The 13,739-nt window shown below is 35.7% G+C and overlaps 1 protein-coding gene across 1 annotated transcript in view; it reads left to right on the top strand.

The window, feature by feature from the left end:
* Nucleotides 1-13,739, top strand: part of LOC149556523 (proteinaceous RNase P 1, chloroplastic/mitochondrial-like) — a 204,172-nt gene that overhangs the window by 185,860 nt on the left and 4,573 nt on the right. The gene's annotated exons all lie outside the window — the stretch shown is intronic.

The following is a 13,739-nucleotide window of genomic DNA, read 5'->3' as shown; positions in this document are numbered from 1 at the left end:
TACTCCAGAAAATTATCAATATCGGTGAGGTTTCATGGGATTCTTGTATTCAAGCGCAACGTTTCTTATTCTCTCCAGTGTTACCAATTTTGGGTGCCACAATTTAAGTCTGCAGCTCATTAAATTTTCAAGGGTTTAAACAAGTTGAAGGTTTAATGGTGGACCTACAATTGTCTCATGATATTCCAAAGAGACTTTCAGCAACTAAATGGCAGATTCATTTAAGCATCTAACCACTCAAAGACATACACCAACCCTAATTGTGCTGTACAACCATTGGTTATGTGCTGGTCTATATATATATATATATGTCAAATTACATATAATATTGCATCTGGAATATTGCATCTTGTCTGGCTTTAGTTCCTCTATAATAGTTAACCTGTGGAAATAAGAATAAGTTGCAATACTGAAACGTGCAGTATAATGGACTATATTTATCCTTGAGTGTTGCTCATGATCATAGCCTTGTAAGGAGTGTTGTGACTTTCAATTTCGGAGCTCTGTTGCTTTTGAGACTTGCAAATAATGAATATTAGGTATTCAAATGTTCTTCTTATTGACAATAATGAGTATCACTGATTTTTATAATTTATAATTTTGAATACACACATGCATATGCATATACATATATGTGTGCATGCACAGACACACACATATTTGCCATACCACTGTACTGTATATTGATCCCATACCTGAGCTGAAAACTTGACTTTTATCTACTGATTGAGACAGCAATCGCTCCTTAGTTTATGCTCTCAGATTTGACAAATCAATAAAGCATTGGGATGTTGATTTTAATTTAAAAATAGCATAAAACAGAGAGCAGATATCTCAAAAACACAAGAACACCAGAGTAACCTTGGGAAAACCCTCCAACTTGAGGGAAAAACCCAGACACACCAAAAACATGGTTTTAGTAAATAATAATGAAAATCTGAATGCAATACCCTAACTTCTGACACTACACACACTTGAGGAATGATACAGAACATTCTCTCTCCAAAATTATTGACTGATAAACAACAGAGAACCTTTATACTCAATACACTTGTATATGCAATGGACGTCAAATACACCTGTAAGAACAATGGATGCTGCGTACAATAATAGCAATATCCACCTACACAACAGCCACAATATACTGAACAAACTATACACGATAATGACCAAAGAACTCCTGCTACAATTGTACAAAAATGACACCCTGCTGATAGTAATCAACAATATAAGACACCAAATGAATGGTAATGCCTCCTGTAACAATAACCACATCCAACCAGTAATCAATACAAGACCCAGATTGTTGTAAAACAAGAACTGAAGACACTTTGTTTCTTGACTGCCGCGGCACACAAACTGACGGCAGTTACGGAGAATGTGCCGTTTCAAATGCTGGAGGTGAAGACTCTTCATACTCTTTAGTGATCATCGCCAAAGGAGCATGACTCTTCAGATTTATGAACCGTTCAAAATATAAGACTTTTTGCAGTCTTATGCACCTGTCCTGTATGCAAAAGTAATATTTGACTGCATCAGAGAATAAGAGTAGACATAATTAAATTGCATAACAAAGAATAATCAGAACAATATCACGGAGCAACCATTGCAGGAAGCAAGATATATCCTGCAGCTACAATCACCAACAATCCCTCTTAATAAAGGAGATATCTTTTCAAATACACTCGTCATGGAATCTCTTATCATGACACTCACAATGGTTACACCTATTGGCAAAGAAAGACAAAAGTTTAGCATAGAATCTCTCAACCTGATAATGCCATGGATTCACATCATTCAACATGGCTACCCCCATGTGTGAAAAGATCAAGCTCTCATCATAAAATCTCTCAACATGATGACCACCATGGCTACGCCAATGCATGGAATGGGCATAACCACAAGTTCTTACCATAGAATCACTCAACGTTGTATCATCATGGAATCTCTCAATATGATGTCCATCATGGCTACACCCATGTGTGGAAAGAGCACATGTCACATGGGCTTTCTCCTCATATTTGTCCCTCTTAGAGAAATATGTATTTCAAAACAACAATATATCATAAGGGCTTTCATCTCATATTTCTCCCTATTAGAGAAATAAGCATTTCATCATATATTAATACAACAACTAATGCTGAGATTCCCTCTCAGCAAGGGGATCATCTTCCACATCTACAAGATTATCTTGAAAATGCACAAACTTTGCTTAAGGAGAGGCTTGGTGAGAATGTCGGTTGTCTGTTCATCAGTGCAAATATGCCAAAGTTTAATAGCTTTTCTCAGCACCATATCTCTGATGTAATGATATTTTATCTCCCCATGCTTTTTTCTATGAGGAAATACTGGATTCATGGAAAGCTCTACACAACTTTGACTATCACAATGAATCAGTTGGTTTTTAAAGCTTGACTGAAAAATTGTGCAAGAAGTTTCCAAAGCCAGATTGCTTCTCAAGCAGCTACACATGCTGCAATATATTCAGCTTCTGTAGTGCTTTGAGTGACAAAAATCTGCTTCTTGCTACACCAGAAATTTTGGCATACCCCAAACTGAAACAACATCCAGAAGTGCTTTTCATATCAGCTACACTCCCAACCCAATTAGAATCAAAATATGATAAATATCCCTATAAATGCAGATCTACAACTGAAGCATATCTCAAATGAAATCCAACTGTGTCACACAAGTATCTCAAGACATGCTTGGCTGCAACTAAATAGATATGTCTTGGTTTATACATGAATTGACTGAGAGCACTTACTTCATAACAAATATCAGGTCTAGTATTCACTGGATATATCAAAGAACCAATCAGTTGTCTATACATAGTGGATCCACCAAATTAGAACCAGCTGCATCAACTCTTAAGTTTTTCAGATTTGTTTCCATTGGAGTAGCCATAATCTTGCAATCCAACATTCCATACCTCTTCAAGATATTTATAGTATATTTTTCTTGACTAAGGATAATCTCATTGTATCTTTGTGACACTTCAAGTCCTAGAAAACAATTCATAAGACGGAGATCCTTCATCTCATACTCAGAGGTCAAATCTTTCATACATTTAACAATGAGACTATGTTCTCCACTAAGAAATAAATCATCAACGTAAAGAACTAAAATTAAAACTTTACTATTAACTATCTTGAAGTAAAGATTCAAATCTGCATTATTCTTGTTGAATCTCCAGTTCATCAAGTACTGATCAATTCTTTCATACCATGCACGAGATGCTTGCTTCAGGCCACACACTGCCTCCTTTAATCTGCAAACATGTAACTCTTCATGAATCACAAAACTGTCAAGCTGTTCAACAAATACTTATTCTTCAATTACACTATTAAGAAAAGAAGTTATTACATCCATTTGATTAAATTTCCAGCCTTTGCCTGCAGCAAGAGCAATGAAAGTCCTGATAGAAGATACCAAGCCATAAAAAAAATGTCTTCTTATAATCTGTACCTTTCTTTTGAGAGAAACCTCTTGCCACAAATCTTGCTTTGTACTTCTCAATACTTCCATCAGCCGCATCTTTAATTTTGAACAACCATGTAGAAGACACAACTGATTTTCCTTTAGTCCTAGGCACACATCGAAAAATTATTTTTTAATAATGGACTGATATTCTTCTAATATGGCATCTTTTCAAACTTTGTGATTAAAAGCTTTCTCAAAGCTAGAAGGTTCTGTTTCGATAATATGACTCATAAATGCCACATATTCTGAAAACTGCTGAGGTCTCTTACTTTCTCTAAAGTGCCACGAGGAGCTGCATAGTTTTCTTCCTCTAGCCCAAAGAGGTCTCTTTCTACTTGTTGAAATAATTGTTGCCCCATCAGTAGGTTCTATGGGATCAACTGATTCAAGAATCTCCTCTGGTTTATTGGACTCCCTCCGAATCTCATGAGAATGATCAAGATAAATGTCCAAATTTTGATTAGTCTATTGTTCTTTGCTTTCCATCTCTAAAGAAGGCCCTTTAAATCTTTTGAAAGAAACTTCCTCTTCAAAATATACATCCCTGCTGATCTCAATTTGTTTTTGCCCTGGAATTCCTGTAGGCCTTAGAAGATTCGTTGTAGCCTGCAAATATACCTTTCTTGCCTGACGGTTTTAGTTTAGATCTTTTGTCTTTAGGTACATGAATATAAACAAGAGTACTAAAAACCCTTAAGTAACTAACTTCTGGTTTAACACCCGTGAAGGCTTCTTTAGGAGTCATGTTTTACAATATTTAATGAGGGCTCGAGTTCTGAATATAAACAATAGTTTTGGAAGCTTCTGCCCAAAGAAAAGTTTGCAAATTTTGATCATGAATCATTGCTTTGGCTGCCTCAACTATGGATCTGTTTTCCCTTTCAGCAACCTCATTTTCCTGAGGGTTGTAAGGGACACAAAACTCCCTCTTAATCCTTCTCTCAATGCAGAAAATTTGAAAACTTCTATAAATGTATTCACCACGATTATCAGATCTCAAAACCTTGATCCTTTTTCCTGACATATTTTCAACCTGAGCTTTTAAATCCTTGAATTGACAAAGTACTTATTTGGTTTCCGTAGATTTCAAGAAATAAGTCCAAGTCTTTCGAGAATAGTCATCAATAAAAATAACCTAATACCAAAAAGCCTAAGTTACCAATTTGGATGCAGAATGTGCAGCAGATGTAGGACGTGGGATTTTTTTTATTGTGGGGATGTGGATGCGTACACATACACACACACAATGTATATGCAAAGAAATGAGATAAGTAATTTCTGTCTTGTATTCTTACCTTCAAGATCAAAAGTTGAACTACTTTGTTTCTTTCAAGTATTTTATTCAGATGCAAAACCCCTAGAAAGTTATTTGTACAAGGTATATAATCTGCAATCTGTTTACTTGTTTCAGATTTTAGGAATAGATTAAATAAAAGAAAATCTTGCCCTATAATTTGAAGAGAGAATTTCCTATCACTATTTGTCACAAAAATGGTAACTTAAAATGCCATCAAACTTGAAAAGCTTTGCAAAATGCATTTCCTTAAAGGCTCAACTAGTCAACAGCTTAGAAGAAACCCTTGCAAAGAAATCATTTGCAATTCAAAAGGAAGAATCCAACTTTAATTAGTTTGTGGGGAGCTGGACATGATTGGAGTTTAAAGACAGCCAAAGGAACCGTGGAATCAGTTTTGTAAGCCATTTTGAAGCACTAAGCATATAGTCGCATGTGGTCAAGGTTTTCACCTACAAAGAGTTTTCTGTGAGGCATCTTTGTCTCATTGCTGTTCAAATCTATCGCATCGACTCTTATCTTTCATTACACTTGTTTAATTATTTCACTCATTCCGTGGAATCAGTTTTGTAAGCCATTTTTAAGCACTAAGCATATAGTCGCATGTGGTTGAAGTTTTCACCTACAAAGAGTTTCTATGAGGCATCTTTGTCTCATTGCTGTTCAAATCTATTGCATCGGCTCTTATCTTTCATTACATTTGTTTAATTATTTCACTCATTTTGCTCATGATTTAGGTCTAACAAAATCTCGCCACGTTAAAAAAAAAAATAAAAAATCTTTGTCTTCCTTTTTTGGGTAAGGAACCCTGTGGATGCTCTTGGGTGACCTTTGGGTGCCACCCGGATGCCACTCATAGGCATCCAGATGTCTCATTCGGATACATCTGGGTGCCTGTGAGTGGCATCCGGATGACACCTAGTAGGTTACCTAGGAACATCCAGCGCCCATCTGTATCAGCTTCTGTCTCTAGCCTCTAGGAGGCCGCATTGGTATTTGAGCCAAAAACCACTCAAAGAAGCCACATTCAGAGGCCCACATAAATCAAAATGAACCAGATCTAGAACACCTTTGGATCTACTTTCACTATGTAGAAAAGAGCTTTTAACATTCTTACCCAATGCACATCCCTTGCAAATGCCATCATGTTCCTGAACTAAGACATAGGAAATGTTGAATTTCTTCTATGAGATTCAAATTTCGGCGAATTTTTACTCTTTCTGAACTTCATCCAAGTTTTATGATAATTAATATAATACTATTATTTAATATAATATTATTTTATTTTAAAATGATATTGAGTTATTTAGTTAAATTGTTTAGCATTATTAAAACTTTTTTGACAGTTTTATGCATATATATATATAGCAAAAATTTTAATTTCAATTATTTTCTCGAATTTTTACCCTTGTCAAATTCATTCGAATTTTATGACTGGTGAATTTGAATCCGAATTCGAACCTTGTGACTTAGTTCCTAACTATGCTTTGGCAAGCCAATAACCGTCTTCTTCATAAATGGAAGAGCTTTGAAGCGTAAGTGACCAAGTCTCATATGCCAAAGCTTACTAGAATTGATAGAGTCATGTACTAATGCTTGGATTGGACAAAGAGAAAGTTTGCGAAGACTCTCTAGATGAACACCAATCACACGGGCAGAATTGATGCTAGAGTTCTTCGATCAGGCAAGAAGTTTTCCTTCACAAAATGCAACTTGATACCCTTTGTTCTCTAATGCTGAAATTGAAATCAGATTCCCTTTGATTCCTGGAACAAATAATACCTCACTGAAATGAAGAGGAATGCCAAAATCTAGTTGAAGAGAAATGGCCCTAACACCTTTTATTGAATAACTTGCATTATCTCCAATTATCACATGTAAATTTGTTTCTCTTTCTACTAAATCAGAAAGATTCTCTCGATAGCTTGTAATGTGATGAGAAGTGCCATTCTAATCAGCCAAGTGTTGCTATTAGTTGGAGCATTGCTTGAGAGAGCTAAGATAAATAGAAAACCTTCAGAATTGTCATTGGACTCCTTTTTAGGTGACATTTCCTTGACATTTGCGGTAGCAACATGATGTTTAGATCTTTTGACACAATCTCGAGCAAAATGACCATACTCGTCACATTTGAAACATTTGATATGAAAGTAATCCTCCTTTTATTCAGGAGATGAATCAAAATTATCGTCTCTTTTCTCTTACTTTACCAAATTACCATTGAATGTATAAATAGTGGTGTAGGAGCAGCTATCGAAAAAGGAACAACAAGAGGATCCGTGAGGATAGAAGACTTTATTATGATATTTTAAATCCATTTAAGTTAATATTTAAGGCTAAATAAAGCCATTTGTCAATTGTCAAAGTTGTCTAATATGGTCAAATTTTGTAAATAAACCAAAGTAACGAGAATCGGAATTGTATTGGAATCGGCACGGCCGAATCGAATTGTGAATCGGGGGTGAATTGCTGGTGAATCGGCGATGAATCGGCAAATTTGAAAAAACCCTTTAAATGTAGAGATTTTAACAATTTAAGACTTATTTCATGCACCCTTTATTGAATATAACTTAACACACTATAACATCATCAAATAGAAGTTAAAACTTAACATACATAAACATGGAAGTTTGGAACATAAAATCCATCACATACGTAACTATGTTATCTAAAATGTAAATTGTAGGTTAACTGAAGTAAATAGAAATCAAATGATCATAATGATTTAAATCATAGAATGCATGTAAGATGATCCATAAGACATCAAATCATAAATGTATGTAAGAATCTAAGATGAAGATCCATGAAAGTTTGAAGCATATGTCTATCAATGATTCAATATCAATATCTATAAACAAAATATAAAAACAAGGCTCTAGCTCAAGCCTCAGGCTCATAGTCATCATCATCCTCAACATCATTCTCAAGCTTGGCTGCAGCCTCAGCCTTAGCCTCTGAGTATTCAGTCTGCCTAGTAGCAAGGCATCTAATGTAGGTCCTAGAGGATTGCCGAGCCATATCTTCCGCATGTAAGATGGGCTCACAAACGTCGCTAGGGCCTGTGTCTGTGCATGCATGTGTGCATCTACCAATGCTTGAAGAATGTGCTCTAGCTGCCTCAACCTCTATATCCACCTGGTCAATCCACGCACGGTCTTCCTCAGTGAAGACTGGATCCACAACCTCTGTTAGCCACTTTGATTCTGGATCAGTCTCCTCCAGAATGATCGGAGAGGAGTCAGTGCCCAAAATCTGTCTGATCCTAAGATAGAGGTTCTAATGAACAAAGACAAGATCATTCAACTTCTGCACTGTCAACTTGTTTCTCCTCTTCGAATGGATGTGCTCGAACATGGACCAACTGCGCTCACATTTAGAAGCGCTACTTGGCTGACTCAGAATACGGATGGCAATTTTTTGAAGTTTTGGGGTTGTGGCCCCAAACATTTGCCACCATCTATCTGAAATAAGGGAAAATAAAAACAATTAGTCTCATTTACAAATTACAAGTTAACCCTAAAATTACATAATCAACTTTAAGTTTAGAATCTAGATTCATGAACATTGAATATATTATTTAATTTTTACCTGGCTGTAGTGTTGTCTGACCATTTATGGCCATCCTGCCAAAGAAAAGTGGCCCCTCTTTATTGTTGAACTGCTCTAGCTCAACAATCGTAGCAGCGCTATCTTCATCGCTACTCAACCTCTGAATCACTGTGTATAAGCCAGTGAGAACCTTTGCATTCGCCTTGAACTCAGGACGGAAACGAAATGTCGGATTCAGATAGTAAGCTGCTGCATGGATGGGTCGATGGAGCTGATTCTGCCATCTCCTATCGATGATGTCCCAAATAGGGCCATACCTCTCCTGCACTCCTGCATATTGGGCTCTGACGACCTCCTTGGCCCTATCCATGCCCTCATAAATGTAGCCTATAGAGGGCTTCTCCCCATCAGTAGTTCGTAGCAAAGCTACAAGGGGCTCAGTGACCTACATATAAAGTAAAACAAAAAAATTGAGTCAAAACTTAAATATAAAATAATATAACTTAAAGTAAAAGTAAAATACTAAATGTTAAATTGCAATAAATTTACCTTAAGGATTTCTCTAGCGGGTTTCCAAAAACCATCCTCATCAAATATGCAATCTGCCACATCTATCCCTGCAGTGGTCATAGCATAGGAAGAGGAAATCTACTCCTGCCCAATAGTTCATCCCTTAATGTCAACAAGGACTGCAGGGTGATGAAATTTCGAGGCAAACTTCGTGATACCTAGGCGAGCTAACTCCTTGCCTTTTGTGTACTTCTTCATTGTGCTAAGGACAAATGAATGATTACAAATGAATGTGCATATGTTTTTTGCCCTTTCCACACATGACTTGACAAACTCAAGTTTGCCAATTTCCCCCAACATGAGGTCAATGCAGTGTGCCGCACAAGGGGACCAAAATATGGTGGGGTGTCTCTCCATCAAAAGTTTACCTACAACAATTTTAAGTCAATTAGAAATTCAAATTTTAAAATTCAAATAAATTTATCTTCAAAACTTGAAAAGTTAAAAGTTTACCTGCAACAACATAACTTGCTGCATTATCTGTCACCACCTGGATCACATTTTGTTCTCCCACCTCTGCTATGACTTCCTCAATAGCCTCACATAAGTATGTGGCATTTTTTACATGTGCGGAAGCATCAATGTATTGGATGAACATGGTATATCCTACAAGTAACAAAACAACGAATTATAATATTAAATGGATCATCAACAAATTAACATTCAACAAATCAAAATTTACAATTATGTATGTAGGAAAGTAGAATGATCAATCACCTCCACAGGATACAAGAAAATTGAGGAGTGTTCTATTCCTCCTATCTGTCCAACCATCAGTCATGATGGTGCAACCCTTTGCAATCCACTCCTTTCGGTTCTCCTCAAGCTCAACTCTCATGTCCTCTACCATCTCATCCAAGAGGTATCCACTCAACTCAGCGTCAGTTGGGGCTTTAAACCCTGGACCACAAATAGCAATTGCATCTATCATGTTCTGCCAATAAGGAGCCTGTCACAAATAAAAATTTAGATGTTAAAGACTCAAATTATAAAACAAGTAGATATAATTAAAGTTTTACTTTTACTTTTAATTTTAACTTTAAAGAAAACAAAGAAAAAAGAATCAATTACTTGGCTGCAATAAATGGAATGTTGCAAAAGTACCAAAATTTGCATATCTCCTTTCTGGCAACATCATGAATCTCCTTGTTCAAACCCATGCCCTCAAGTGTGGGTTGCGAACCAGGAGTAGTGCGGGGCACAAAGTAACTATCCATTTTGTTTTTCCGCACTCTAGGCTGCAATAGGTTGGTGTGGGACTCTGTCTTAGTATGTGACCGACTAGCACTAGCACTAGCACGAGCAAAAGAACTAGGATAAAAAGGAGGCCTAGAAGAACCCTCTCCAACACAACCTACGGATGCGGAAGCTGATGCAGATGCAGAGGTGGATGCGGCTGCGGATGCAGGAACATGGGAGCCAATACCCCTTAACCCTTCAAGTTGCATTTTCCTATTCGCTTTGTCTTTTTCAATTTTTTATAATGCCATTAAGCAAGTGCGTTTTGCCTCAAGAGTTTGGTGAGTGCAAATTGTAACATCGTGTCCAGGTATAGCAGCAATGTGGTATTTCAATCTATAAATACCTCCAGAAGTTATTTTTTCTTTACAAAACATACATTTTGTTTGATATTTGGTTCTTCCAGGATCCTCTTCGTTATATTTCTAACATTCATCTTTGTTACCCATTGCGAATTTGCGAAAAATGAAAGCAAAGGCTGCTGCAATAGTTTTTTTTATGTAAACTATCAAAGTTTGAAACTAATAAAATCTACAAAACAACAAACCTTAGTTTGCAACTTAGTAAAAATAAAGAACATTCAAGATCTAAACTAAAAATTTTGAAAACTATAAAAATTTAACAAAAAATGCATAATACACTAACATGCAAAAAAAAAAAAGAGCACTTACCTCTTGAAAATGAGTTGAGGAGTGTTGATATTGGCTCCTTAATGCTCCCAATGCAATTGATGGCCTTCCCAAATGGACTGCTGATCTCTTTGGTGCTCTTCCTTCTTGCCGGTTAGAAACCCATGGCTTTTCTTTTCTCTTCTTCTCTCTCACTTTTCCTCTCTTCTACTCATGGTTAACAAATAGAAGGCCCTTTAGGGTTATAAAAAAGAGAATAGGTCAAAAAAAAAGTTAAAAAAACAAGTTATTTTTTTTAAAATTACAACTCCATACTTTTTTGGGTGCGGGCAATTTCTTGGTGATTTTTACAGCCGATTCATGCGATTTTCGAGCAATTCTCATTACTATGAAATAAACCCATGGAATGGTAAAATGTCATATATAGTCTATTTTAATATGTTAGTAAGGGTTTTATAGAGTTTAATGGTCATTTATGGGAAAATACAAAAGTTCTTAAATACGTAATAAATATTGTCATAAAAAGTTGATGTAAGAGAGAAGGCGAATGGTCACAGGGGGTAAATAATAAGTTAGAGGATTTGTAAAGCCATTAAATTGTCATGATTTACAGACTTGAATGGTTGAAGAAGTTTGGAGAAGAGTGGAATAAAAAGAAACTTAAGTATTGCAAGTTTTGATGTTAAACTTTTGTGTTGATTTTCCAGAATTCCAACTGTTCTTTTTGTTGGTACGAGAACATATGAAAAGATAGAAAAGAGTAACTTAAATTTTTGGAAAAGTACAAGAGTCAGCTGTAATTTGGTTTTGGTTTGGTTTAATTTCATTGTGTTTTGCAAAAGTTATGGTCGTTTTTAGTGAGGGTAGGGTCAAAACATGTTTTTCAACTAGCAGTTTTGGGAAAAGTGTTATAACTTTCATTTTACCGATTATATTTGGCTCTAACTTCGAGAAAATATATATAACTCATCATCTCCACTCTCATCAAAGGAATTTATTTTATCTCTTCATTTGTAAAAGTTATTAATGATTCTTTGGAGAATTTCTATTCTGTCCTAGATGATTAAGTTGGTAAAGGTTCCTCGATGTGTAAGAACCCATTGTTGAAGCCTCATGAGTAGTAATCCCAAAAGAGATGTTCTAAAGGTGTACCTTTGCATCATTTTTGGTATCAGAGCACAGTGAAAGGTCTTGGCAAAGGTGAGTTGTGAGTTTGTGTGGGTTGTGATAGGTTGAGGAGAGAACCTGTAGAGTAGCTAAAAGACTAGGTTGGGTGGAGAGAACCTAGATAGGACAAAATGGTCACAAGAGAAGATTTATCTCATGATAAGAGGAAACTATTAGATGCATGGGTTTCATTTTGGGATTTTTAGCAAAAGAAGAAGGAAGAGGCAAAGAAAAGAGACGGAGGAAAAAAAAGAAAAGAGAAGAGGAAGCTAGAATGAAACAAGAGATAGAAGAGAAAATAAGAATCCTAATGAGAGAACTTAAAAAAATGAAGAAAATTTAGAGAGACTAAAAGAGGAATTGAAGAAAAATATGGACAAGGAAAATAGTGATTTGGGGCAGTCATTCATTAAGGATACAAAGGTATGTGAAGGTGGAATAGAGAATCCAGTTATCAATGAAGAGAAGTGTTGTCCATTGGAAGGACAAAGTAAACAAATTGATGTTGATATAAATTTTTTGGAGAAGATAGTTGTTGATGAACCTTATGATGAGAAGGTTCTTAATGAGAGAAAAGAGATGGAAGTGGTAGTTGTTGATGAGCCTTATGATGAAAATGCTCATAAAGATGGGCAAAGAGATGAATGTGATGGTTATAGATAGAATCATCGGATGAAATTTTAAGATAAATAAGAAGGTGGTATGGCCTATCAAAAGGCTAATAGTAGCATCAAGGAAGAAGGGTCATGATGAAGCCAAGAGAATAGAAGAGGCTCAAATAATGATGAATTTTTCTCCAAGTGTGGAGATACTGCAGCATGAAGATATTGAACAAAAGGATACAAGGGTTCCTATGGTGAACCAAATTGAAGAATTTTTGTATGAAAAAGTCCCATTTCTTTTTTCTAATCTATTTAGTGCAGGTTTGCAGGGGTTTTCCTACTTGAATACTTATGTGGAGGAGGCTTATGAGGACACACAAATTGATAACTTGGATACTTGGCAAGAGTACAAGCAATAAATACCAAAAAATTGGAAGACGAGAAAGAGGAAGGAATCCAAGGGACTTGGATTATTTTGTCCCCGAGAGTATGGTGCAGGAACAGGTATCAAAAAAAGAACAACAAGAGGATCCATGAGGATAGAAGACTTTATTACGATGTTTTAAATTCATTTAAGTCAATATGAAAGGCTAAATAAAGCGATTTGTAATCGATTGTCAAAGTTGTCTAGTATGTTCAAATTATGTAAATAAACCCATGGAAGGGTAAAATATCATATATAGTCTATTTTAATATGTTAGTAAGGGTTTTATAGAGTTTAATGGTCATTTATTGGAAAATACAAAAGTTCTCAAATATGTAATAAAATATTGTCATAAAAAGTTGACAAAATGTAAAGTTGATGCAAGGGAGAAGGTGAATGGTCGGGGGGGGGGGGGTGGTAAATAATAAGTAAGAGGATTTGTAAAGACATTAAATTGTCATGTAATGGTCATGATTTAAAGAATTGAATGGTTGAAGAAGTTTAAAGAAAACTAAAAAAAAACTTGAGTTTTGTAAGTTTTGATATTAAATTTTGTGTTGTTTTTCCAGAAATCCAACCGTTCTTTTTGTTGATACAAGAACATATGAAAAGATACAGAAGAGTAACTTATATTTTTGGAAAGGTATAAGAGTCAGCTGTAATTTGGTTTTGGTTTGGTTTAATTTTATCGTGTTTTGCAGAAGTTATGATCATTTTAGTGAAGGCAGGTCAGAACCTGTTTTTGATTTAGCAGTTTTGGGAAAGTGTTATAACTTTCATTC

The sequence above is a fragment of the Cupressus sempervirens genome, chromosome 5 (genome assembly GCF_028749045.1).
Source record: "Cupressus sempervirens isolate cs-2001-9-10 chromosome 5, ASM2874904v1, whole genome shotgun sequence".
Classification (NCBI taxonomy): Eukaryota; Viridiplantae; Streptophyta; class Pinopsida; order Cupressales; family Cupressaceae; genus Cupressus; species Cupressus sempervirens.
The sequence above is the reverse complement of the archived record's forward strand: the minus strand, read 5'-3'. Positions and strand labels throughout refer to the sequence as shown.